Source organism: Pongo pygmaeus, chromosome 5, assembly GCF_028885625.2.
Source record: "Pongo pygmaeus isolate AG05252 chromosome 5, NHGRI_mPonPyg2-v2.0_pri, whole genome shotgun sequence".
NCBI classification, from domain to species: Eukaryota; Metazoa; Chordata; class Mammalia; order Primates; family Hominidae; genus Pongo; species Pongo pygmaeus.
In genome coordinates, this window is record NC_072378.2 from 54443476 (window position 1) to 54470190 (window position 26715).

The following is a 26715-nucleotide window of genomic DNA, read 5'->3' on the forward strand; positions in this document are numbered from 1 at the left end:
TTATTACTTTGTATGTTCAAGTGATAGCAGGTAGCCAAATTCTTTGACAGTGTGCTCTGGTCTGTTAAATATCTAAATTACCCGTCAGTTGTGAGTGACCTCCTGTGGGACTTGCATTCACATGGGGCAGAGCCCAGAATTGCCTTTGACTCTGGCTGGTAATTTTGGGTTGTGGCTGTCTGGCCAATTGGACTGCTTATAAACCCGTCTTCAACCAACCAAATACAATACTTTCTTTTACTTCTATACATTTACTTATTGGGTTCACTTAGCTTTTTAGTCTGTGTGTATGTAAGTATGTGTGTATTTTAAAAACTATTTATGGAGCTGAAAGTACGTAACACATAAGTGAGTTTCGGCTGGTCAGTTTTATACCTTGCTCCCTAATCTGTGCATACCAATTTTCTTTTCTCTGTTCTAAGATTTTTCACATCCTCTATTTTGTTTTAAGCTTATAAAGATGATGCCACTATCTCATGGGCTGATTATATATAAGCAAATTAGTTTTATTTAATGAGAATTGTTTTGATGTGGAAGAACAAGTAGAACTTGCATGGCGTGTTTTGTTTGTTTTTATATAAAGCCCATCCTTTACTACTCAGTTCATCATGGCTTTTCTGGACTGGAGGTGGACAGAATGGTGTGTGTGTGCTTAAATTTTCCTAGGAAATGTCACGCACCTAGTTTATTTGCTTTGGCCTGTCTCCTTTAGTTCATGTTCACTTGGTTTGCTTTTTGTTTTCAGTTTGGGGGATTTTGTTTGTTTCCCCTCTTCCTTTGAGAGGGAAATGTCGCTTTCATCTGAATCTTTTACGCTGGTGACACTGCAGTGCTCTTGAACTTCAGGGTGCTGGATCCAAACTCAAGCTTCACAGTGGAAACGGCACCAACCAGACAGTTCTGCCTTGAGAACATGCCAAGCCGTTTCCAAGAAGGTTCCTCTCGTAGTTATAAGAAAAACTTGATTATGTGAAAGGATACCTTTCTCTGTCAGCGCCCGCCTTACCGCGACCCCAGTCCCCATCCAGCCCTTCCTTTAGGAAAGGGAGGAGTACAGTATATGGCTAGCTGTTTGTCTTGTGGGAGTGACAGGTGAAAGCAGGAAAAGAGGTTAGTATGACCTGTTCACCCACTTTTTTTTTTCCCATAGCCAGTTATTTCTTCTTTTCAGCAAGAAAATAATGCCTCAGTGGGTAAAATAGCCAAAGAAAAAATGAGAGGAAGTGAAATAATCAAAGTCATTGATAATGAAAACAGGGATTGGTAAGAAATCATAAAATGTTTGCCTAGATATTGTTTTTTTTCTGGAAAGTTTGGAGGAATTGTCCTGACTGACCCAATCTTTCTGTCTAAAAACATACTAGCTGGCTGTCAATGAGGTGAGCAGGCAAGGTGGGATCACTCGCACCAGCCTCTCATAGCATCACTTCTGCCATCTCCTGTGAAATCTACCACACCCAACAAGACATGCTTAGTGAATGGGGTGGAGGCTGGGAAAATTCTGTGTCTGAGAGTTACTCTGAACAGCCAGTCCTTCCTTGGTAAAAATGACTGACGCTTGGTCGGCCACAGTGGCTCACAGCTGTAATGCCAGCACTTTGGGAGGCTGAGGCGGGCGGATCACAAGGTCACGAGTTCGAGACCTTCCTGGCCAACATGGTGAAAACCTGTCTCTATTAAAAATACATAAAATTAGCCAGGCGTGGTGGCGGGCGCCTGTAATCCCAGCTACGCAGGAGGCTGAGGCAGGAGAATTGCTTGAACCTGGGAGGCGGAAGTTGCAGTGAGCCGAGATCGTGCCACTGCACTCCAGCCTGGGCGACAGAGCAAGACTATCTTAGAGAAAAAAAGAAAATGAGTGATGCTCTGCCCTGGGCATGCTGCTGGTGTGTGGCAAGGCTGCAGCAGCACTCTCAAACAAGGGACTGCATTGCAGCTGCTTATTAATAGAAGGCGATTAGGGACATTGCCACTCAGTGACATCCATGGAGAGTTGCAATCTCACTTCACCATTGTTGTTGTCTTACCTCATCCAATTTTCCAAAGAGCCAATTAAAAAAAAAAAAAAAAGAGATAACTTTATTATGGAAAATTCAAAACATACAAAAGTAGAATCATCATTGACCTTCCTATAGCTATCACTCACCTTCAATAATTAGCAACACAAGACTAAGGCATTTATAAGGAACCAAATGTGTTATGCATATTTTTAAAACATGTATGATGTTTTAAAATATGTCTATAAGAAAGCGTACAGTGAAGCATTTTTTTTTTTTAAAGCTCTGGAAAAGCAAGCAAATGTGCTTTTTAAAACTGCTTTGGAGTTACAATTTTTGAGTCAACATGCCAGTGGAATCATGCATAAGGATATAGGTCTGAATCCCAGCCTGCCACGTAGGTATGGACAAACCAACCTCTCTGGGCCTCAGGTCCTTCATCTTTAAAATGGGGCAGTAATAGTCCTTTCAGGCTTAGAGTGAGGATTAAGTGGGATGGATACATAAAACATGCTCTCAGGAAGTGGGTGGCTGCTATTATTACAGGTCTTGCTGTTTTTGTTGTTATAGTAGTGTTATTAGCAGCCCTGCAGTTCCTGCCACCAAGCCAACAGTGTGTCATCAGATGGGTATGTTCTCAGGAATGAGGACACACACTAGTTCTGATGCAGAAAACTTTATTTGAAAACTGTTTCACCTGTGGTTTTATATATAGACTCCTGCATTATGTAATGGATGGTGGAGATTTTAATTGGTCCTGTGTGCTTACTTAATGGTAGGTCTAGCAATGGTCTCATGGTAACCACCTCATTTTAACCAGACTTGCTAACTAGCCATCCTTAAGGTAAAACTAGATCCTACCAAGAAACCATGAGACAGCTAGTTGAGAAAAGGGTCTCCTTTTCCAGAAAATGTCCCCCTCTTTGTCATATCCTTGGTTTTCTAGGTTCAGGTCTCTGGTGCTCATTTTGCCTTGTCTCTATTTCACCCTGGATTTTCATAACATCTCCTTTTTTACTTCTTGCTTTGTTCTGTCTCCTTTCTCTCAAAGGAGGCTTTCATGTATCAGAAGGGACGAGTCAATTTAAGACATGGATCATCCAGGGAGAAAAACCTGCTGGAACAAATAAATTAGTGCAGCCTGACGTGGGGCATGTAGAGAACACTCCCATCTTGTTGGAGTGGTTTCTTTTTTAAAAAGCAGACAGCTGGCGGGAAAGGGAAACCAGAAAAACCTGATCTGTTCCTTGTGTTCAGTGGGCTGTGTGGAAGATTGGAGACGAGGTTTTGTGTCTGGCAGTTGGCCTGGCAGTTGGCCAGAAGCATAGTGTAACTTTAAACTCTGAGAGTGGGCAGTCACTGTGACAAGCATGGATTTTAGCCAAGGGCTCTTGAGTTCTGACTGGACAAGAACCTGACTGGGTCAATCCTCCAAGTTTCTTTTTTTTTTTTTTCTTTTGAGACAGAGTCTTGCTCTGTCGCCCAGGCTGGAGTGCAGTGGTGCAGTCTCAGCTCACTGCAACCTCCTCCTCCCAGGTTCAAACGATTCTCCTGCCTCAGCCTCCCAAGTAGGTGGAATTACAGGTGCATGCCACCGTGCCTGGCTAATTTTTGTATTTTTAGTAGAGACAGGGTTTCACCATGTTGCCCAGGCTGGTCTCGTACCCCTGGCCTCAAGTGATCAACCCGCCTCAGCCTCCTAAAGTGCTGGGATTACAGGTGTGAGCCACTGTGTCTGGCCCCAAGTTTCTTTTGCAGCATCAACATTTAACTTCTAAACAAAAAACGAGCTGCCCTTTTTCACAGTAGGATAGTACTATGAACTACAGTAGCTGTTCACTGAGTACTTACTATGTGCCCCACACTGACCTAGCTGAACACAGCCTCAGCTTTCCAGAACACCGCCATGAGGTAGGTGGTGTGATTTCCTTTGTGCAAAGCAGATAATTAAGACTCAAATAGTTTTAGGAATGTGCCCAAGATCAAACAGTAAGGGACAAAGTCAGAATTCAAATTCACATCTCCGTTGACATTTCAATCACCCCTTTATTTTACTTTGCTCCCCTCCCCCAGCCAAAGCACTGTAACCTGTAATTACCTTTAGAGTTGTATTTATCATAATGGTGATGGTTCCGTTTTTGTCAAAATTACATAGGCTATAAGTTATAGACTAAGACTGGCATGGAACTGAGTGAAATTTAATGAAATTGATGCAGAATTGGGCCTTCATTTAAGCCTAGTGTTTGCAAACACTGTGATTCTGCATTCTCTAACCCAGGGGTCCCCAACCTGTACCCAAGGGTCAGGTACCAGTTCTTGGCCTGTTCGGAACTGGGCCGCACAGCAGGAGGTGAGCAGTGGGCAAGCAAGCATTACCGCCTGAGCTCCTCCTCCTGGCAGATCAGCAGCAGCATTAGATTTTCATAGGAGTGCAAAACCCTATTGTGAACTGCACATGCGAGGGATCTAGGTTGCATGCTTGTTATGAGAATCTAATGCCTGATGATCTGTCACTGTCTCCCATCACCCCCAGATGAGGCCATCGAGTTGCAGGAAAACAAGCTCAGGGTTCCCACTGATTCTACATTATGATGACTTGTATAATTGTTTTATTGTATATTATAATGTAATAACAATAGAAATAAAGTGCATGATAAGTGTAATGCACTTAAATCATCCTGAAGCCATCCTCCCTCACTGGTCCGTGAAAAGTCATTTTCCATGAAACTGGTCCCTGGTGCCAAAAGGATTTGGAACCGCTGCTCTAACCCTCCCGCCACCTTCACTCACTTCTTGTATGTTGTCCTGGGCTAAGTGCTGTGGAAATGTTCATGGGGTCTTTGTTCTACCATCTCAAACTATGTGCAAATCCTAAGAAACCTAGGAGATAAAGTATTTGGCTAGTGGGAAAAAAAAAATTGATAACGTTTTCAACATTAACTGGAGTGACAGTTTGGTAATCGGCTCTCTGAGAAAGCTTCAGCATATTCTGAAAATTGGCAGTTAGCTCCAGTGTGAGCTAATTAGTTAGGAATGACTTTTAATACTCACTACCTTTAATAGCCTACCCTTGGAGAAAAGACAGATAATGAACACTGGGAAATCTATGGTGCTGCAACTTGACCTTCGTGCCATTTGGGGGAAATGAGGAAGATGACTCATAATTTATTATTTAAAGTCCTCCTTTTATAATGTGTTGTTGGGAAAGATTTGACAAATAATGATTGCTCCTTTAGGAACTAATTTAATCAAAGAAGCAGAAAACAGGAAGAATAGAAAACTTGTGTGACTAAGCTACGTTTAATTTTATTTGAAACTGGCTCCACCACCCTGGTGATAGGAACAGAAAGTCCTATGGAGTCTTCCCATAGCAAAAAACCGGGCTTGTAACAGGGTGTAATAGAGTGACACCCCACACCTGATGCCCTGTAAATGGAGAGTCTGCAAATGCCTCTCTTTTTATGCTTTCTCAAGGTAAGTCATAAATGAAGTCTTACTGCTTTAAAAAAGTAGCTTGCCAACAGTTGCCCAGGCTCCCCATGGGACTGCACTTCACTGAGCACCTGAAGAAAGTATTCGTTGGAAATGGGCTCTCCTGGGAGACTGTCTGGATCCCGAGTGTCTGGCGTTCATGTTCCCACACCTGGCTGCTGCTTCTTGCCCTTCCTTGGCTGTAGGTGTGAGTGCTTGTTTGTTTAAACCTCGCTCAGCACTGCTTGGAAAAACAAAACAACATGGTTACTTGTCTGGGCATTGAATGTTCTTCCTGAATTTTGGTCCTGCCCATTGGCCCAGAGGCAGAATGGGTGGGGCAAGTTTCGGTGTTAGTTTGGGAAGTTTCGAGAAGAAGCTGTGGGCTGGGTCTGTTAGGTTTGGGTTGCTCTTGGATTTAATCCTTTTGGAATGTCTTGAGGGTCAGGAGCATTGCCATTGATGGCTATGGGAGTTGTCAGGCTGTGGCTCTCTTTCTCACAGAGAATGCCAGAGGCACCCGGGAAGGCATTTGCCAGGGCTCTGACAGATGTAAAGTAAGCCTTATCCATGTTGTGTTTTCACCTGGACACCTGGAAGGTGTTCAGTATAGAAAAGTCACGAGCTAGATGAGATACCAGCTTGATGTCGACTCCCTCCCCAACAATGGCTGCCTGTCTTCGTCTTGATGCCTGCCAGCAGGTAAAGTGGGTGTGCCCCTGGGACCTGGGTAGCAGCAGTCCTTGGGAAACCCAGGGTTTGTCACCTGTGGTCACTTGACCCTTGGTAAATTACCTAACCTTTTTATTCCACATCTCAAGGACAGCAAATCCATGTAGCAGTTAGGTTGTTAGAAGAAATGATGTTGACAACCAAATGTGAAGCTCTGATGTGGTTCTTTTCCGGTATCATAGCTACTTGCTCTTTAAAGAACTGGTACAATGTTGGGGGCAGAAAAACCACATCATGCAGTGATGTTGCTCAGTCAGGCATACAGGTAGAGAACAGTTGTCTCTACCCTTAGCTCCTTAGGTTTGTCCAGGGCTGCTCAGTGTGGCTGACCCTGTCTTGCTCACTCTCATGTAACCTGGAACCTACTGTAGTATCCTCTTCTTCTTGAAGGCTGTATTGCGTAGTAGTTTCCAAACTTGAGCATGCATCAGAACCCCCGGTGTTAGTGTTGGAGCAGATTGCTGGACCCCATTCTCAGAGTCTGATTCCATAGGTCTGGGGTGGGGCCTAAGAATTTGCACCTCTAACATGTTCTTAGGTGCTGCTGCTGCTACTGGTCCAGGGAACATACTTAGAGAACCACTGCTCTAGTGTGCTGGAAGGAGCAGGAGCTTTGGAGTTAAGCAGATTTAAATCCAGCTATGGCACTTACTTAATGTTGTGACCTTGAGAGGTTTTTCTTAATTTCCCCAAGTCTTAGTGAACTCATCCGTAAAATGGGAATAATACTTACCTCAAGACTTTCTAGAGAATTAGATGACAGAGCACATAGAAGGTTTTCAGCAATTACCACTCTTTTTGCCATCCTGAAACGCATCATATTTGCTCCATATGGGGAGGCATAAGAGCATCTGGTCTCCTTAGCCATGTGCTGACCTTTAGGCTCTTCTTGCCAATCTATACAAGCTAATAGGAGTAGAGGAAGTGCTAACAGAAGTAGAAAGCATGCTTGCCTCTGGGTGAGTGCCTAAGGGGAAGACTGAAAATGTGGATGGCCAGATGTGGTTAGAATATATTAACACTTCCTGACTTGCCTGGTGGCATATCAGCCCACACACCATGGACTTTCAGTGAGCAGGAACCAGATCTGTGCCTGACATTCAGGTCACAAATCTTCCAACCCACAATCTGTCCTTATACCTGGGCTTTTGGAAGAAATCTTCCAATCTTGGTATTTCAGATTGGGAAACACCCAAGCTCAGGATCTCCAACCTCATCTGTATTCTTCATGTAGCATGACAATCATTTTAGTGTCCTTAGGAAACAAGTTGCCTTATTCAACTGTTCCAAGGTTTCATGACTCTCTCCAAATGCATTATCCCCTTGTCACGCTAAGGATGATCCTCAAAATAGGTAACTGGTATGGAAATATATGGTAATATATAGACCAATACACACATTTTAGAAAGTGTCCCTTTTTTTGTCATATAAAGCAATATTATATGTATCATAAAACTACTTCTGTAGAGATCTGAGTAGTAGTTCTAATCATTTATCATATTGCATAATTATGCATATCATATATGCAAAATTTTTGCATCTTTAGGGCTTATTTAATGTAGGTGGCTGCTATCTAAATGATGCCCTTCCCCGGGCCACCATTTGCTTTGGGAACATCAAACTTTTTTGATAGCATTCCTATTAAAATACTCAAGTCCAGGGGCTCTTAAACTATAACCCGTTGCCTGTTTTTATAAATAAAGTTTTCTTGGAACATGACTATGTCCCTTTTTAAATGTGCAGAGACCAAATGGCACTCAAAGCTAAAAATATTGATTATTTGACCCTTTATAGACAGTTTGCAGGGGTTTCTGCCTCTAGTCAATAGGTGCAACCTGCTATCTTTTGCCACCAGAGGGCGTTGGATGTGTAGCCTGGTTGTCACAGCCAGACACAAGTCTGGACACCCTGGCTTTCCAAATGGGCAGAATTCAGCCTGTTCCTTGTTCCCTACCAACAGCATGACCTGCCCTGCCACTTGCTCTGCCAACACTGGGATGCTTTGCAAGAAATGCCTGGGGTCACCCCCTTCTCAGGCTGCTCAGGAGCTGTAGCACACCGTCAACACACTCTTGAGTCCCAATGCTATTATGTTTGGGGATCCTACTGTTATCTTACATTTCTATTCAATTTTCTTAAAGGATGGGCTGTATGCCTGGCTAAGCAACATCACTGCATGATGTGTAGACTCCATGATTGAAACTAGCATCCTATAGGAAGAGACGCAATATTTTAAAAATGGCCAAGGCAGCACATTTAGATACTGAATGACAGCCTTATTTTATGGAGGAAATAAAGGCTTTCATGAGTGAATTGCCAATTTTTATTCCCTGCTACCCACACCCACAGAATGCCTTTGCTGGACTCTGTCCTCTCCCAGACCTCACTTCCTCATCACAGCTAGCTCTTCCAGCCACTCTCTGATCCTTTTTCTCTCAGAGTTTGCTCCATTGATGATCCATTTTATCCCATATCTCAGCAGCTTCTATAAACATGTTTAGATACCATTCTAAATGAGCAAAAAACCTTGATCACCTAGGTCAAAAACCTAGAGCCACTGCACCCAGCCCTGATAGGCATTGTTTTTAAATCTGCGTGGCTACTTTTACTCAACTTTAATTGTCTCAAGTGTTTTCATTACAATCTTTGAATTAGAAATAGAAAATTGAATTGGCAAATAGGAAAATTGTTTTTTGATTACTACGTGAAGACTTATTCTAAAGACCAATTTACTTTTTGCTTTACTTTTGAGTCCCTGAGAAATAGACTCTTAAGTCCCCTCCATCGTAGTCTTCCTTACTCTTCTCTGCCGACGTTCTTAAAACAGGTCTATTCTTGTTCTCCCTGCTTCTAAGTTTCCACGCACTACCGTGAGAACTCGGGCTCCCATACACAGCATGGTGGAACGGCACTAGCCAGGTCAGCAGACCTCTGTGGGGCCACATCTGATGGACACTGATTCGGCTCTTACCTTTCTAGACCTGTCTGCTGCATTTGACTCTGTGGAATGCTCCCTCTTTCTCGAAATTTCTACCTCAGTGCTTTTCTAACTTTTCTGACTGCAACTGAACTTTCTTGAAGGAACCTGTTACATAGTAACCCAGTAAACACATACATGTACATAGCTGAAACTAAAGTTTCCCAACATAGTACTTTATCCTTAACTGTATATAAGGAACTCTGATATTTCCAATTTCGTTATTTTTAGTGCTAATCAAAACCAAATAAATTGATTTCACAACTCATTAATAGGTCGTGTCTTACAGCTTAAACCCTTATGCTTTTGACACGCCTTCCTCTGTAATGAGTAAGGAAGTTTCTAGGAAGTTTCTTACCAGTTGATTAGCATCAAATTTATAGTTTAACCTGTAAGAAGCTGTGTTGGAGGAAACCCATTAGCTTGGATGAGAGTGGGAGGAAGGTAAAGAAAAATTAGATGTAATAGGTGTTTGTGGGTGTTGATGGGGTGAAAAAGGGCAATGACAAGAGGAAGACTGGGTTTGTAAATAGGACATGTAGGGAGGTAAAGGGGATGATTACAAAAGCAGGGGAAAGAAATTTGCCTACTTGACAGGCCTATTGTGAAAATTAACTTTCAAAGTGGAAATATTATTTCGTAGTGTCTATTGTACTTTTGGAAGAAAGATTATATTATTATGAAATAAGAATCACATATGCTTTTTCTCTGCCCAATTAAAGATTGATGGAAAAAACTTCACCCAAACTGGAGCATTTTCAGTAGAGATCTCTATTGTCTTTGCCACTTGACAATGTATTCAGACTAGATTTCTCCACTGCACTTATGCATCACATCTAGTTAATCACTGGAGACCTCTGCGTGCTTCTTAGGCTGACAGAATTTCAAGCAGAACAGAATCAGTCTAAGAAACTGGATTTTCCAGTACTACGGCTGAGATAAACTTGCCTGTTAACTTCTTAGACTCAGCACAGATCCCTCTTCTGAGGATTGAACGTATGTAAAGCCTTGTTTCCTTTTTTTTTTTTCGAGATGGGGTCTCTGTCACCCAGATTGTAGTACATGCTGTGATCATAGTTCACTGCAGTGAACTTGCCCAGCTAATTTAAAAAAATAAATAAATTAGAGATGGAGTCTCACTATGTTGCCGAGTCTGGTCTTGAACTCCAGGCCTGAAGTGATCCTTCTGCTTCAGTCTCCTGAGTAGCTGGAGTTGTAGGCTAGAGCCACTGCATCTGGCCCTGATAGGCATTGTTTCTAAATCCTTGTGGCTACTTATTACCTGACTTTAATTGTCTCAAGTATTTTCTTTATAATCTTCAAATGAAAAACAGGGAAATTGTTTTTTGATCACTACCTGAAGACTTATTCTAAAAACCAATTTACTTTTTGCTTTACTGTTTTTGTAACTTGAGTCCCTGGGAAATAGACTCTGAGATGCCCATTTGGATGCAGGAAGTTTACTGAGGAGTGCTCCCGACAACACTGGTAAGGAGTGAGGAAAGCAAAACTGGGCAGTGGGAAAAGTGGAACTGCAATGCAATTGCAACTGAGGCTTTGAATGGTCAGTAAGGAGCTGGGGATCCCAGCTGAGGCAAGAAAGCAGGCCTTTGTACCCCACAACCAGTAATTAGATGTAGGCCGCCACTGGAAAGGAGGTGCAAACTTGGGCAAGGCAGTTTCCTTTGGTAGAGGGCATTTCCTGTGGAGGGATTCATGGGTGAGCAATGAGCAGCCAACTCACTCAACAGCTGGGGCAATGAGCACCTTAGTTCTGAAAGGGGGATCTCAGCTGCACACTACAATGTGCACTACAGATGTGTTAGTCACTCCAGTCATCTTCAATCTGGTTATTTCCTGATCATGTATTACATTTCAAACAATTTCTCTTCTAAGACTTGGTTTTTTTAAAAAAAACTCACTTTTCGGGCCTGGCGCAGTGGCTCAGGCTTGTAATCCCAGCACTTTGGGAGGCCGAGGCGGGCAGATCACGAGGTCAAGAGATCGAGACCATCCTGGCCAACGTGGTGAAACCCCGTCTCTACTAAAAGTACAAAAATTAGCTGGGCGTGGTGGTGGGCACCTGTAATCCCAGCTACTCAGGAGGCTGAGGCAGGAGAATCACCTGAACCCGGGAGGTGGAGGTTGCGGTGAGCCAAGATCGTGCCACTGCACTTTAGCATGGCCATAGAGCAAGACTCCATCTCAAAAAAATAACAAAAAAACCCCTCACTTTTTAAACTTTTAAGTCCCAGTTTTGCAGGTACATGTGCAGGTTTGTGAATAGATTAACTTGTGTCAAGGGATTTTGTTAAGATTTTATGATGAAGACACCAAAAACCATTCAAACAAAAGCAAAAATTGACAAAGGGGATCTAATTAAACTAAAGAGCTTCTGCACAACAAAAGAAACTATCAGAGTAAACAGACAACCTAGAGAATGGGAGAAAATTTTTGCCAGTATGCATCTGACAAAGGTCTAATATCCAGCATCTATAAGAAACTTAAACACATTTATAAGATAAAAACAAGCCCATTAAAAAGTGGGCAAGGGACATGAACAAGACACTATTTAAAAGAAGACATATATACAGCCGACAAGCATATGGAGAAAAAGCTCAACATCACTAATCATTAGAAATATGCAAATAAAAACTACAATGGGATACCATTTCACACCAGTCAGAATGGCTGTTATTAAAAAGTCAAAAAGTAATTGGTGCTGGTGAGGTTGCAGAGAAAAAGAAACACTGTTGGTGGGAGTGTAAATTAGTTCAACAACTGTAAAAACCTCACTTTCTATTAATATGTATTGTTCATGACAAGAGAATAGAAATCATTAATTTATGAAACTAAACCGTCTCCAGATGCCCTAAATTGTCCTGTGAGCGGAAGTACATAGTTTATATTTTCCCCATTTTTCTTGTTACATTGTTTCATTTCTAATCCAGTGAAGGCCTTTGCCTTTGCAGGACCAAACCCTTGATGATACATTTTGTTATTAATAGTGTTAAAATCACAGGGCTGGAAAAGTAAGATTATTTTACTTTTTTTCAGAGAATATTTTTTAGAAATTAATCTTACAAGATGGCATACAGTTGACTGACCCCATATTTCCTTCATTTCCTACATTCTCTGCTTTCCCATCGTCATTGAATTAAAAATATATATAGTGTGTGCATTCAACATTTTGCTTGAGATATGCCAGGAGAATGGAGAAATAATCCTTTTCATCCTGCTGAAAAGTCCTGAAATCAAGACCTCCTTGATTTTTATCAGATATATGTAGTTACAGTGTATGTCAAATAATGTCATATGAAATTAAGTTTTTCTTTATGTACAAAAAAGGAAATAATTCTAATCACCCCTTAGCTTGCTCCCCATCAAAAAAGCTAGCTAGTTGATTGAATACATTCATGCTATTTTCATTTCACGGTGAAAGTTATCTTGTAAGCAGAAATAGCTGCTCTCCTAAGCACAATCATGTGAACCACAGTGTTGTTCACAAGCGTCAGTCCTTCTGCAGGGAATTCTGCTGACCACTGTCCCTATTAACCAGATTAAAATCTTTTTTATATCCTATAACAATACATTATAAAAACATTGACTGCATTTTGGTGCTTATGCTAGAAAACGTTTCCTCAAATCAAAATTTGAAGTGAAAGATAAGATGTGAAGAAGGCCATTAGTGGCCATTATAATCGAAGAGAAAATTCTCTGCAAAATATTAGAGCTAATACTTAGAAAATAAAAGGCAGCAATAAAACAGGGACACCCTAAATTAATGAAAAATTTGTATAGCCAGAGAAGATTGTAACCACATTGTGGTATCAACCCCATCCTAATGAAGCTCCAAGTTCACAATGTTTATATATTGTGCTCTGGGAAAGCATTTCCCCGAATTTAAATTTGTTTCTATTTGAAAAATTAAACTTGTCTTATATGAGCTTTGAAGCATATGAATTTTTATTTTAAGATCTCACTTTTTTCCTTTGATGCTTTACGTTTTTGTTGTTGTTTTGTTTTGTTTTTAATGTTTTACTGGCTAATTCCATGATGTATGAATCATTTTAGGTCATTTCTAAGAGAAGAAGCATTAGTAGATCAAGAAAGGGCTATAGAACCAAGGAAGAAGGATGGGGAGAACAGGAGGAGAAGTGAAGGGAAGGACAGAGAAACTTGGAGAATAATAAACAACAGCAGAAGACATCCTGGAGACCAAGACGATAAATGGTGTTAAGAAAAGAGGAACTGTCTACCAGGTGAGGCAGTCTGGCTGGTGGAAAGAGTTCTGACCTCGGTTCAAATTGGGGCTTAGTTTCTCATTATGCAGCTGAAGTTTGTCAGTGAACTGATATTTACTGAGTTCCTCTTATGTGCTGGCATTGTGGTGATAATGGTGAGACCTCGAGTGTCTTTGACAAGTTACTTGAAAGCTTGGAACTTCTTTTCCACCATGGATATGATAGGTTCTCAGAAGAGTAGGAATGACAAACGTATGTTATATAACACACTTAATTATTAATGGCATTTCTAATTTTATTAAGGTTTTTAGTTGACTAACTTTGGCATGCTATTTGTATCTTAAGTTCAGGGATCTCACCTTTCCTCTATCCATTCCCAATTGATTACTGAATGGTCTTTAACATGTAAAGAAAAACTCTTTTTTTTTTTTCTTCCAGTGTGTTTAGGGTGTGCATTTCCTGGCCCTACTGCTTCCTTTTCCTGTTGAATGAGCAGATACCTCAAATATAATCTGCCCCCTAAAAGTCAAATTTTCTCTACACCCCATGTCCCAAATCTGCTTCTTTTTTCTGAGTGTGTTTTCTGTGCAGTTAATAGCACTGCCACACACAGAGTTACCCCAGCCTGAAACCAGGGTCACCACCATCCCTGCCTATCCATCCTACTACCTTTACCTCCTCCACTCTCATCCCTGCCTCTACATCTCCATCACCACATCCTGGTTCCTGCCCTCATCACCTCTCACTCAAGACCATACTCAGATATGTGGCCACCACAGGCAGATAAGATGTTTGGGGACCCTACTAACTTATTTTACATTTATTTTCACTTGTTTTAGACGATGGAGTTGTGTGGGAGAGGAGTGGGGAAGAAGAGCTGTTGGCATGCATGGTTTCTGTAAGATCTGGAGCCATTGCATGCTGCTCCACCTTTCCATACCCCGCTTAGCACAACAAAATCCAGCAAAATCCAAAAACTCAGACCACCCCCATACATACTTTAGAAGGCAGTTCATGGTTCAAGCATGGCCTTCAGGGATCTCACTACACAGCCGCTCTCGAAATGCTTCTTCCAACTTCATTTAATTCTTTCACTGGGAAGAGCTTGAGTAAATATTTTGTTTTTTACATCTTATAAAACTTCTAGTGGATGTGTTAACACCTGGAGCAAACTACTAACCTGCCCACTAGTATACATTCTCCTTTTTTATTCTTCTGCCATGTTTTTAAAAATCAGAGACACCATTACTGTGAGATGCACCATGTTTTATTTTACCAGTAAGAAATAAAAAAAAGCCCAAACAAAGGTGGTACCTCAAAGGCTGCACCTCAGTGAAGAAATAAGAAGTATGCCTGCCATCCACCAAAAGAAAAGAAAAGGCAAGAAAATAACATGTCTTACATGGGGGGAGATAGGAAAAAGGAAAATTTCCCTTGAGAACTTAAACCAAGAGCTGTTAGTAATTTAGATTTGTGGTCTGAATTCATACTAACTGTGGTTTTAAAAAAAACCCAGAGAATTTTTTTGCTAATTTATTTGAGTACTTTTATTATTTACCAATGAATTCACTTACCTATCCACAAAGATATTCATTTTAAAATCACCATCAAGAACAAGATATCTTGAGTTACTATATCCATTTCAACATGCAGGACACTTTTATACATCATTCATGGTTGATTGTAAGAAAAAGTACTGGTTAAAAAAATGAGGGTAATTGCTTCCATTTCTTAGAGATGTTGAAAGATAAAATTTATACCATTTGATTCAGTCTTGATTTTAATTTTAAGACTTGATTTATACCATTTGATTTTAAGTCTTGATTATGAATGCATAGGCTATATAAATAAATTCTCTTGGCAATTTCACCCGTTTTCCAAATCATCATACACAGATAACACAAAACAGAATGTACTACCAAGAACCCTAATCCAATTCCTCTTTCTTTTAACTTTTGAAAATATTTTAATTTGCTTTCATTTGTTAAAAGTATTTTAGCTAAATATCTAATTCTAGATTTAACACCATGCTCCCTCCATAGAACTCTTTTGACTAACAATTATGTCAATTTAGATTTATGTTTAATCTACAAGTTATTTTAAATGGTTTCAAATAAAATGTACACACAGTTAGATATTAGTTTGGTTACACTTAATCTTTACCACCTTTATTGAGGTATGATTGACAAATAAAAATTATATATATTTAAGGTACATAACCTTACATATATGTTTTGATGTATTTATACACTGTGAAATTATTACCACAATGAAGCTAATTAAACTGTTGCCCAAACCACCTGCTGTTCATCAATTACCTCATTGAGTTACTCTTGTTCTTTTGGTGTGGTGGTGATATGATGTGGCTGTGTCCCCACCCAAATCCCATCTTTAATTGTAACTCCTACAATTCCCACATGTCATGGGAGGAACCCAGTGGTTGGGGGTTGAATTACAGGGGCAGGTCTTTCCTGGGCTATTCTCATGATAGTGAATGAGTCTCACGAGATCTGATGGTTTTGAAAGTGGGAGTTTCTCTGCACAAGCTCTCTCTTTGTCTGCTGATGTGACTTGCTCCTCCTTGCCTTCCGCCATGATTGTGAGGTTTTCCCAGCCAAGTGGAACTGTGAGTTCTCAATTAAACCTCTTTCCTTTGTAAATTGCCCAGTATCAGGTATGTCTTTATTAGCAGTGTGAAAATGGACAGGTGGGTTTATTTGAGATCTATTTTATTAACAAAGTTTAAGTATACATGACATAATTAACTAGAGTAATTATGCTATACATTGAGCCTCCAGTTCTTACACATCTTTTAACAACAGGTTTGTACCATTTGATCAGTAATCCCAATTTCCCCAGCCCATGGGGGTGTCACCATTCTACTCTCTGTAACTATGAGTTCTATCTACTCTTTTTCAGATTCCACATAAAAATGACTTCATGCAATTTTGTATTTCTATGACTACCTTATTTTACTTAGTGTAATTTCCTCAAGATTTATCCATGTTTGCAAATGGCAGGGTTTTTTTCTTTTTTAAGGCTGAGTAATATTTCATTAGCTAGAGAGATAGGTAGATAAATATAGATATACACACCTCACTTTTTAAATTCATTCATCTCTTAATTGACAGCTAGGTTGTTTTCATATCTTGTCTATTGTGAATAATGCTGTGATGAACATGGGAGTGCAGACATCTCCTCAGAATAGTAATTCTATGTCCTTTAGGTATTGCTATGATTTGAATGTTTGTCCCCTTCAAAACTCAGCTGAAATTTATTTGGTTGCTCTTGTGGCAACGTTAGGAGGGGAGAGCTTTGGGAAGTGACAGGACCGTGAGAGCTCTGTCCTCATAGGTGGGTTGAATGCCATTATAAAAGGGCTAGTTTTTCTCCTGTTCCTTTAGTTTTTTTGTCAGGCAGAGAATTTAATTTAAAGTAGTCTCATGTTGGGAATGTGCCTAGATTACTGGAAGAAACAGATGCAAATCAACTCTGGAAAACACAACTTCAGTCCGGGCTGAGAGTGATTGTAAAATGAATGCTGGTTTCAGAGATGTCAAAATGTGAGTATGTATGTCTTAGAGTAGATAGTGGCGGTGATGTTTCAGCTGGACCTATGGCCAAGTTGCTAGAGTCTGCATTTCCCAGTCTTCTCTGCAGCTGCCTAGGGCTGGGTGACTTACTAGGCTGAGAGCAGCCTGGGGTTACCTGGCTGGGAACTGGTGACCATTGTGGTAACCTCCCTGGACCCAAGGTGGAAGGTCCGGGTGGGAGATAATTGAGCTCACCACCCCAGCCTGGATTCCTGGATGACATGAAACTCAGAGACAACTATTTGTCCCAGACCAGGGGTTTACTGGAGAGCTGAGGGTCAGACAGCAAATATTTTAGGCCTTTCTTACCATAAGGTCACGGTCGTACCACTCAAGTATCTATGTAGAAGGAAAGCAGGTATAGCCAACAGGGAAATGAGTGGGCATGGTTGGGTTTCTATGAAACTTTATTTATAAAACAGGCTGCAGTTTGGATTTGGCCCCCAGGCTGTCATTGGTGTCCCCTGCCCTAGCCCATCCACACATGTTCGGAGTACTATGAGACATTTAAGCTACTATATTTTGGGTTTCCTTGTTATAGCGTCTTAGCCTACATCCTAATTAATGCAGCCTTCATTATGGATTAATTCCCCGAGAAGTTTTTTAACTGGCCCAACTCTTCATCTGCTTCTACTCTCACCTGAGCTGGCAGTGGTCTTCACTTGTCCCTGCTTCTGGTCTCGAAATCCTGTGTGTCACTCTTCAACCTGCAACCAAGATGGGTCTTTCAAGAAATATTCTCATTTTCTCCTCCTTAAAATGCTCTGAGTTTACTCATTGCAAAGAGTAAAATATAATCTCCTAGAGAGGCAGAAGAGACCCTGATCCAACTACCACCTGCCTACCTTTTCAGTTTATGCTACAGGCAACGTTAATCTTCAGAGAGATTTTTGCTTGTGCCACCCCTTCTGGCTGGAATGGCCTTCCCAACAAGAGCCTTTCATTGCACTTCAATTACCTATCACAACTCACTTCCAGGGTTTCCTTCTCTAACAGACCCTTCTAGATTCCCCTCTGCTAAGAAATGAACTACCTGCAAGTAGAGGCTATATCTTACTGGTTTTTATTCCTCTAGGATCTGGCACAGAACAACCTCTGTTCATGCCTAAATGAGTGAGCACCTCTTTCCTCTTCTGTCATTACTAGTAATTAAAATGATCTCTTTACTTAGGAAATATATAATATGTATAAAATCAGCAGAATAGGCCATTCTATTTGGAAAGGATAAAAGCAGGCCCACAGACTAAGTATACTGCACAAAGTTTATTTATCTAAGATTTGTTCATTTTCATATTTCACTTGTGAAAGCCTACCCTCCTCCTTTTAAGCATCTGTTCCTTCTCCCATCTCTACAATAAAAATCCTCTCCTATGTATTTACTCACTTTTGCCTTCATGTCTGCAATGCTCTTCTTTGAAACACTGTTGCCCAAACCACCTCCTGCTTAGAGGAAATCTCACTCTGTCATTTCTTTTCTTACACTGTATGTCCAGTTGCTCTGCACAAAGATGTAGTCACCTTGCTCTTTACTGGGTGGAAAAGGATGTTAAACGAAATGTTTGTATGAGATCCTTTTTGAAGTTAGTTGTGTGAGAGACCATCCCCTTTTGTAAGATTTGTCAAAAGTGAGTGGGTCGGAGCTGGACTGATAACTTCTAAACCTTGTTCACACACCAAGGGTGTGAGATGTTGGGCAATAAGAGAGTTGGGGACGCTGTGTACAAAGAGCTGCAAGTGTGCTGTGAGCCAGCCCTTGCCTCAGCAACCCCCACCAAGGAGGAGGAGTGAGGGGTGCCTGTCCCATCTTCAAGCCCTGCAGAAGCTTCAACAGACCACCCCCAGAGAGCTAGATATGTGCCTCTTAGAGTTATAGGGTCAGCATGGCCTGAAGACTGACGCTGTCCTGAGTAAAGGTCCAGAGAGTGGCTGGGCAGAGCTGTGAAGCAGAGCGGCTTCAGGATTGGGATGGACCAGACCTTCCAGAGGTTGTCAGGAGTTTTACCCTGGATGACATCCAGGTGCAAATGAAAGATGCAGCATGTGGTCACTTCAAGTCCTAAGGGGGCTACTTGGAGAGGCTAATACAGCTCAGCAGAGAGAAGCCGAAGATGGAACTAGATACCTAGGAACCTCAAACAACCAGCTGGGATAGAGATGCACAGGCCTGGGTCAAGAGAACTGCAGGGAAGATCCACATTGATGCCAAAAACTTCCACAAAAATGCCAGCAAGAGAAACAGCTCTACATCACTGCCAGGCTCTGAATGCATGAAGCCAGCTTACAATAGTGCCAATTGAGAGAACTTTCCTTCCCCCCTTACCTCCCCTCCCTCTCTCTTCAACAACAGAGGGGCAGTCCAACACCAGGCAAGAAATCTGGCAGAAGCAGAGGAGAAATGCTGGCTGGTGAAAGGGGAGAGATGCTGACACTGCCCTTTCTGCAGGACTGGAGTCCTGCCCAGGGCCAGGCCTCACTGGAGGAAGGGGAGAAGGCAAAATTGTACATCCTGTGCCTGCTTGGATTCCGATAAAGTCCTGTAGTTTCAGATTTCTGCATTGAGGATGTTTGCATTAGCTATGAGTGACCAGAAAAATCACAAGGACAGCCTGCATTCTCACCAAGGGCCTGGGGGAAGCACAGAACATAAACATAGAACTGTTTTATGATTACATTTCCCCACATCAGGCTTGTTCAATAAGTCAATTAAATTTTTTCACCTATATTTTTAACTTGTGAAGACAGTGGCATGTTTATTATTCCCAGCAATTTTTGCCAAAATTAAAGGAAAGAAAATTGGAAGGCAAAATGATGCGCTTTTGGAACTGAGGTTGTGCTGGGAACAAAGGTATTATTTGCTAAGAGTAAAAAAATACGACGCAAGGAAATTAAGAACTGAGCCTATTTTCTTGTTAGCTACTTTCTCATGCACCTTAATAGTATTTCATAAAAGTATCTTTCACGCTTCAGACATCTCAAGATTAGGAATATGTGTTATTTTTCGCTCCTTCTCTGCAGCTTTTTGGAGAGGAAAGCAAACAGAATCACAGGGAATCTATTCAGGTAGTGAGAATCTCATGAAGTACAGAAGACACTCTGATTAAGACCAAAACCTCCTGAGGAGTTTGGCTTTAAACCACATGTTCTCCCTGGCAAAGTGTCTTGATCTGAAATCCATGTTAAGCTAAAATGCCAAGAGGATAAAATATCTTCAGACCTAGCTTTAGCTGGGCTGCTAAAAGGAGCCAAGTGGAAGAAAACTGGCAACCTGGAATATTACAGCTGAGGTTTGCTGGTGGCTGCACAGGTATGGGACTGATAGTGATGTCAGCGGCTAGAACATCACCTTCATTTTGCCACAAATCAATTGCAAAATGGCTTCCTTTCACCACAAGGTATGTGTGGAATAAATGCTCCTGTTGCTATGAAATTAAACATGGGCAAGCTTGGCTTCAGGAACTGAGGTCTTGATTTTAGAGGGGCAGGCTCAGTAGGAGTGAGTCAGAAAGAAACAGCTTTGTGAAAGGGCTGCTTATTTGAACTGGGAGTGGGGCCACCACCCCCACCATCCTCTGGGAATGTGATAGGAGGCCTCTGCTCTCTCTAGCATGTTGCTTCTGGAGCCTGCCAACAACCAACCTTTCTAAGGCATATGCCTTACCTCTAAACTTATGTTTATATCAAGAAATATGTGAGGGTGGCTGGGCACGGTGGCTCACGCCTGTCATCCCAACACTTTGGGAGGTGGAGGGGGGTGGATTGCCTGAGGTCAGGAGTTCGAGACCAGTCTGGCCAATATGGTGAAACCCTGCCTCTACTAAAAATACAAAAAATTAGCCAGGCATGGTGGTGTGTGCCTGTAATCCCAGCTACTCCAGAGGCTGAGGCAGGGGAATTGCTTGAACCCAGGAGATGGAGGTTGCAGTGAGCAGAGATTGTGCCACTGCACTCCAGCCTGGGCAACAGAGCGAGACTCCATCTCAAAAAAGAAAAAAAGAAAAGGAAAGGAAAGAAAAGAAAAGAAATATATGAGGGTACTGGGCAAGATGGCTGACTATGCAGACAGGTGGAACAGCTGCCACTGAGGGACCCAGATGACTTGCACACTCCTAACATATCTTCAGAGGGATGGCACTGAGAGTAATGGAGGGAAGACTCAGAAGCTGGGCTGAAAGTGGAGGAAGCTGGGAACCCTGCATGGGGTTACCATGTACCAGGACTCATTCCTGGCCTGCAATGACTCCACGGGAGTGACTGAGTTGAACTGGTAAGGAGCAACCCACTCTCGCCATAGGCCTCTGGAATCCTGGCGGGAGGAATCCTCTTGACCACTATAGACACCTGCCACACAGAGTTGGCAAACAGACTGCTTAGAGAAGTGGTAGGGGCAGCACACCAGCTGATGTGGAGCCCAAAGGTTTAGTGCAGCAGCGTCTGTAGCAGAGCACAGCCAGCGACACCCATCCCCCTAGACTTGACTTGCTCCCAGAAGAGACTCTGGCCCTAGAGGAACTATCAAACCTGAACTTTGCAGGGCAGTCTTGCCCATCAGATGGGGCCAGTCCAGCCTGAGCACCCGTGGTCTGCTGGCCTTTCCCTGGGCCCCAGGCTGGCCATGCCTGCTTGCAAGAGAGCTTCAGGTGCCCTGGGGGCCTGTATCATAACTCCTGTGCTGGCGGACAGTGCCTGAGAAGCAGAGAGCTCCAGCAGGGTGGCCCCCATGGCCATGCACCAGCCCGCCCACTCCCTCCCTCCACTGCAGCTTCCCCCAGGTCCATGGACACCCCCCCAACATTGCTTTGCTGGGGTGTGTGTGCGGGGGGGGTGAGGGGGTCACCTTTCCTGCCCTGCCAGTGTGTATGTATGCATGTACCCTGTCCTGCCACTGTTGTGGTGGGAGTGCACTCTGCACCACCACCCCCACAGAGGAACTGCCATTGCAGTTGGAGACTGGGTGAGCACAGAGCTAGTCAGCCCCACCCCACTAAGACCCCATCCATCCCTGCACCAACACTGCCTCAGGAGTGAAACTAGGAACAGAGAACAGCAGATTCTTTCCACCTCTGAGTGACCACCCCTGAATGTGGTTCACAGAGAGTGCACACATACCTGTGCCCACCAGTGCCCTGACCCCGTGCCATCACTCCCAGTGCATCTGTGGGCAGCCACCAGTAGGGGCCCCCTGCCCCCTGAGTCATGCTGCCTCCACCACTGTTGTGAATGCCCACATGGAGGCAGGCACCCTGGCACCCACTAGTACCCTGCTGCAGACAGCGAGTGTGTACCCTGCTGTGTTGTCACTCCCACTGCTGCTGGCACATGCAAACAAGGATGGAACTCACTGCCACCACACTACAAAACCCTTTAGCTGACACCACACATCAAGGTGTAGTGATCAGTGGTCTAGGAGCACCTTGGCTTACATAGTGCAGATAATTCCTAACCTTAAGGAGCCAGAGAACAAAGTCAGGCTTGATACAAGTCCCCCAGAGTTAGAACACACATTCCAGCAGTTGGGAAGTGAGTGTTGGCACCCTAAAATCTTCCAGAAATGAAGCCAGTTGACTGACTAACTTATGGCACAATCAAACCCTCAAGGTCATCAAATAAAGATAAAAGAAAAAAAAAAAACATCTAAAGGTCACCAACTGCAAAGATTGAAGAAACATCAGCCCACAAAGATGAGAAAGAACCAACACAAGAATTCTGACAACTCAAAAAGCCAGAGTGCCTTCTTTCCTCCAAACAACCACTCTATCTCAAGGATAGCAAGGATTCTGAACAAGGCTGAGATGGCTGAAATGACAGAAATATAATTCAGAATATGGACAGAAACAAAGATCATTGAGTTTTTAGGAGTACATTGAAAACCAATCCAAGGGAGTTAAGAATCACAATAAAACAATAGAAGAGCTGACAAACAAAAGAGCTACTATAGAAAAGAATGTAACTGACCTGATAGAGTTGAAAAACACATTACAAGAACTTCATAATGCAATCACAATTATTAATAGCAGAATAGACCAAGCTGAGGAAAGAATCTCAAACTTGAAGACTGGCTTTCTGAAATAAGAAAGTCAGACAAGCATAGGGAAAAAAGAATAAAAAGGAACAAACAAAACCTCTGAGAAAATACAGGATTATGTAAAGAGATCAAATCTATGACTAATTGGTGTCCCTGAAAGAGATGGGGAGAGTATAAGTAACTTGGAAAACACATTTCAGGATATCATATATGAGAACTTCCCCAACCTAGCTAGAGAGGCCAATATTCAAATTCAGGAAATGCCGAGAACCCCAGTAAGATACTTCACAAGAAGATTATCCCCAAGATATGTAATCATCAGATTCTCCAAGGTCAAAATAAAATAAAAAATGTTAAAGGTGGCTGGAGAGAAAGGTCAGGTCACCTAGAAAGGGAAGCCGATCAGACTAACGCAGACTTCTCAGCAGAAACCCTACAAGCCAGAAGAGATTGGAGGCCAATATTCAACATTCTTAAAGAAAAGAATTTCCAACCCAGAATTTCATATCCAGCCCAACTAACCTTCATAAGCAAAGGAGAAATAAGATCCTTTTAGACAAGCAAATACTGAGAGAATTTGTCAACACCAGGACTGCCTTGCAAGAGCTCCTGAAGGAAGCCCTATATGGAAAGAAAAAACCATTACCAGCCACTACAAAAACACATTTAAATACATAGACTAATGACTCTCTAGAGCAACCACAGAAACAAGTCTGCACAATAAGCAGCTAATATCATGATGATAGCCTCAAATCCACACATATAAATACTAACCTTGAATGTAAATGGGCTAAATGCCCCAATTGAAAGGCACAGAGTGGCGAGCTAGATGAAGAACCAAGACCCATTGGTATGCTGTCTTCAAGAGACCCATCTCACATGCAATGACATACATAGGCTGAAAATAAAGGGATGGAGAAAAATCTACCAAACAAATGGAAAATAGAAAAAAGCAGGGGTTGCAACCCTAATTTCAGATGAAACAGACTTTAAATCAACAAAGTTCAGAAAAGACAAAGAAAGGCATTACATAATGTTAAAGGCTCCATTCAGCAAGAAGAGCTAACTGTCCTTAATATGTACACACCTAACACAGGAGCACCCAGATTCTTAAAGCAAGTTCTTAGAGACCTTCAAAGAGACAGACTCCCATAAAATAATAGTGGGAGACTTTAACATCCCACTGACAGTATTAGACAGATCATCAAGGCAGAAAATTGACAAAGATATTCAGGACCTGAATTCAGCCCTGGATCAAATGGACCCGATAGACATCTACAGAACTCTCCACCCAAAAACAACAGAATATACATTCTTCTCATCTGTACATGGCACATATTCTAAAATTCCCACATAATTGGGCACAAAACAATCCTCAGCAAATGCAAAAGAACTGAAATTATAACAAACCACTGTCTCGGACAACAGCAGAATAAAATTTGAAATTAAAACAAAGAAAATAGCTCAAAACCATACAATTACATGAAAATCAAATAATCTACTCCTGAATGACTTTTGGGTAAATAACGAAATTAAGATAGAAATCAAGAAGTTTTTTGAAACTAATGAGAATAAAGATACAACATACCAGAATCTATGGGACATGGCTAAGGCAGTGCTAAGAGGGAAATTTATGGTGCTAAATGCCCATATCAAACAGAAAAATCTCAGTTTAACAAACTAACATCAAAACTAAAACAACTAGGAAACAAAGAGCAAACCAACCCCAAAGCTAGCAGAAGACAAGAAATAACCAAAATCAGAGCTGAACATAAGGAGATTGAGACAAGAAAAACTATTCAAAAGTCCACAAGTCCAATAGTTGCTTTTTTAAAAAAATTAATAAAATAGATCACTAGCTAGACTAATAAGAAAAAAGAGAGGATCCAAATAAACACAATTAGAAATGACTAAGGGGATATTACCACTGACTCCACAGAAATACAAATAACCATCAGAGAATATTATGAACACCTCTATTCACACAAATTAGAAAAATCTAGAAGAAATGGGTAAATTTCTAGACACATACACCCTCCCAAAACTGAACCAGGAAAAAATTGAATCTCTGAACAGACCAATAATGAGCTCTGAAATTGAATCAGTAATAAATAGCCTACCAACCAAAAAACAGCCCAGGACCAGATGGATTCACAGCCAAATCCTACCAGATGTACAAATAAGAGCTGGTACTATTCCTATTGAAACTATTACAAAAAATTGAGGAGAAGAGACTCCTCCCTAACTCATTCTATGAGGCCAGCATCATTCTGATACCAAAACCTGGCAAAGACACAACAAAAAAAGGAAACTTTGGCCAGTATCCTTGATGAACATTGATGCAAAAATCCTCAACAAAATACTAGCAAATGAATCCAGCAGCACATCAAAAAGCTTATCCACCACCATCAAGTAGGTTTTATCCCTGGGATGCAAGGTTGGTTCAACACACATAAATCAATAAATGTGATTCATCGCATGGACAGAACTAAGGACAAAAACCACATATAGATACAGAAAAGGCTTTTGATAAAATTCAACCCGTTCATGTTAAAAACTCTGAACAAACTAGGCACTGAAGGAACATACTTCAAAATAATAGGAGCCACCTATGGAAAAACCCACAACTAATATCACACTGAATGGGAAAAAGCTAGACAGAAAACCAGAAATAGACAGAGATTCCCTCTCTCACCACTCATATTCAACATAGTACTGGAAACCTTAGCCTGAGCAATCAGACAAGAGAAAGAAAGAAAAAAACATCCAAATAGAATTAAAAGAAGTCAAACTATCTCTGTTTGCAGACAATATGATTCTATACCTAGAAAACACCAGTGTCTGTGCCCCAAAACTCCTTGATCTGACCAACAACTTCAGCAAAATCTCAAGATACCAAATCAGGTACAAAAATTAGCATTCCTATACACCAACAACCATAAGTTAAGAGCCAAATCAGGAATGCAATTCCATTCACAATTACCACAAAAAGAATAAAATACCTAGGAAAACAGCTAACAGGGAGATGACAGATCTGTATAAGAACCATAAAACACTGCTGAAAGAAGTCAGAGATGACACAAAGAAATGGAAAAACGTTCCATGCTCATGGATGAAAAGAATCAATATCATTAAAATGGCCATATTGCCAAAAGCAATTTATAGACTCAAAGCTATTCCTATACAACTATGAATGACATTCTTCACAGAATTAGAAAAAACAATTTTAAAATTTATATGAAATCAAAAGAGAGCCCAAAGAGCCAAGGCAATCCTAAACAAAAAGAACAAAGCTGAAGGCATCATGCTATGCAACTTCACACTATACTACAGAGCTACAGTAACCAAAACAGCATGATGCTGGTACAAAAACAGACACATAAATCAGTGGAACAGAATAGAAAGCCCAAAAAATAATGCCTCACACATACGAGTATCTGATCTTTGACAAACCTGAAAAAAACAAGCAATGGAGAAAGGACTCTCTATTCAATAAATGGTGCTGGGATAACTGGCTAGCCATATGAAGAAGATTAAAACTGGACCCCCTTCTTTACACCGTATGCGAAAATCAACTCAAGATGGATTAAAGATTTAAATGTAAAACCCAAAACTATAAAAACCCTGGACGACAACCCAGGCAATACCATTCTGGACATAGGAACAGGCAAAAATTTCA

At 41.5% G+C, this 26715-nt stretch overlaps 1 long non-coding RNA gene across 2 annotated transcripts in view; it reads left to right on the plus strand.

Moving 5' to 3' along the window:
- Nucleotides 1-5863: 5863 nt before the first annotated feature.
- LOC129038672 (uncharacterized) overlaps nucleotides 5864-26715 on the plus strand; it is a 66301-nt gene continuing 45449 nt past the window's right edge. Inside the window, exons 1-2 of one of the 2 annotated variants that reach the window (XR_008503201.1) lie at nucleotides 5864-6170; nucleotides 13252-13439. This is a non-coding gene — a long non-coding RNA (uncharacterized LOC129038672). Of the gene's footprint in view, nucleotides 6171-10504; nucleotides 10666-13251; nucleotides 13440-26715 lie in introns of those variants that run through there. The other variant, XR_008503202.2, reaches the window with a different exon arrangement.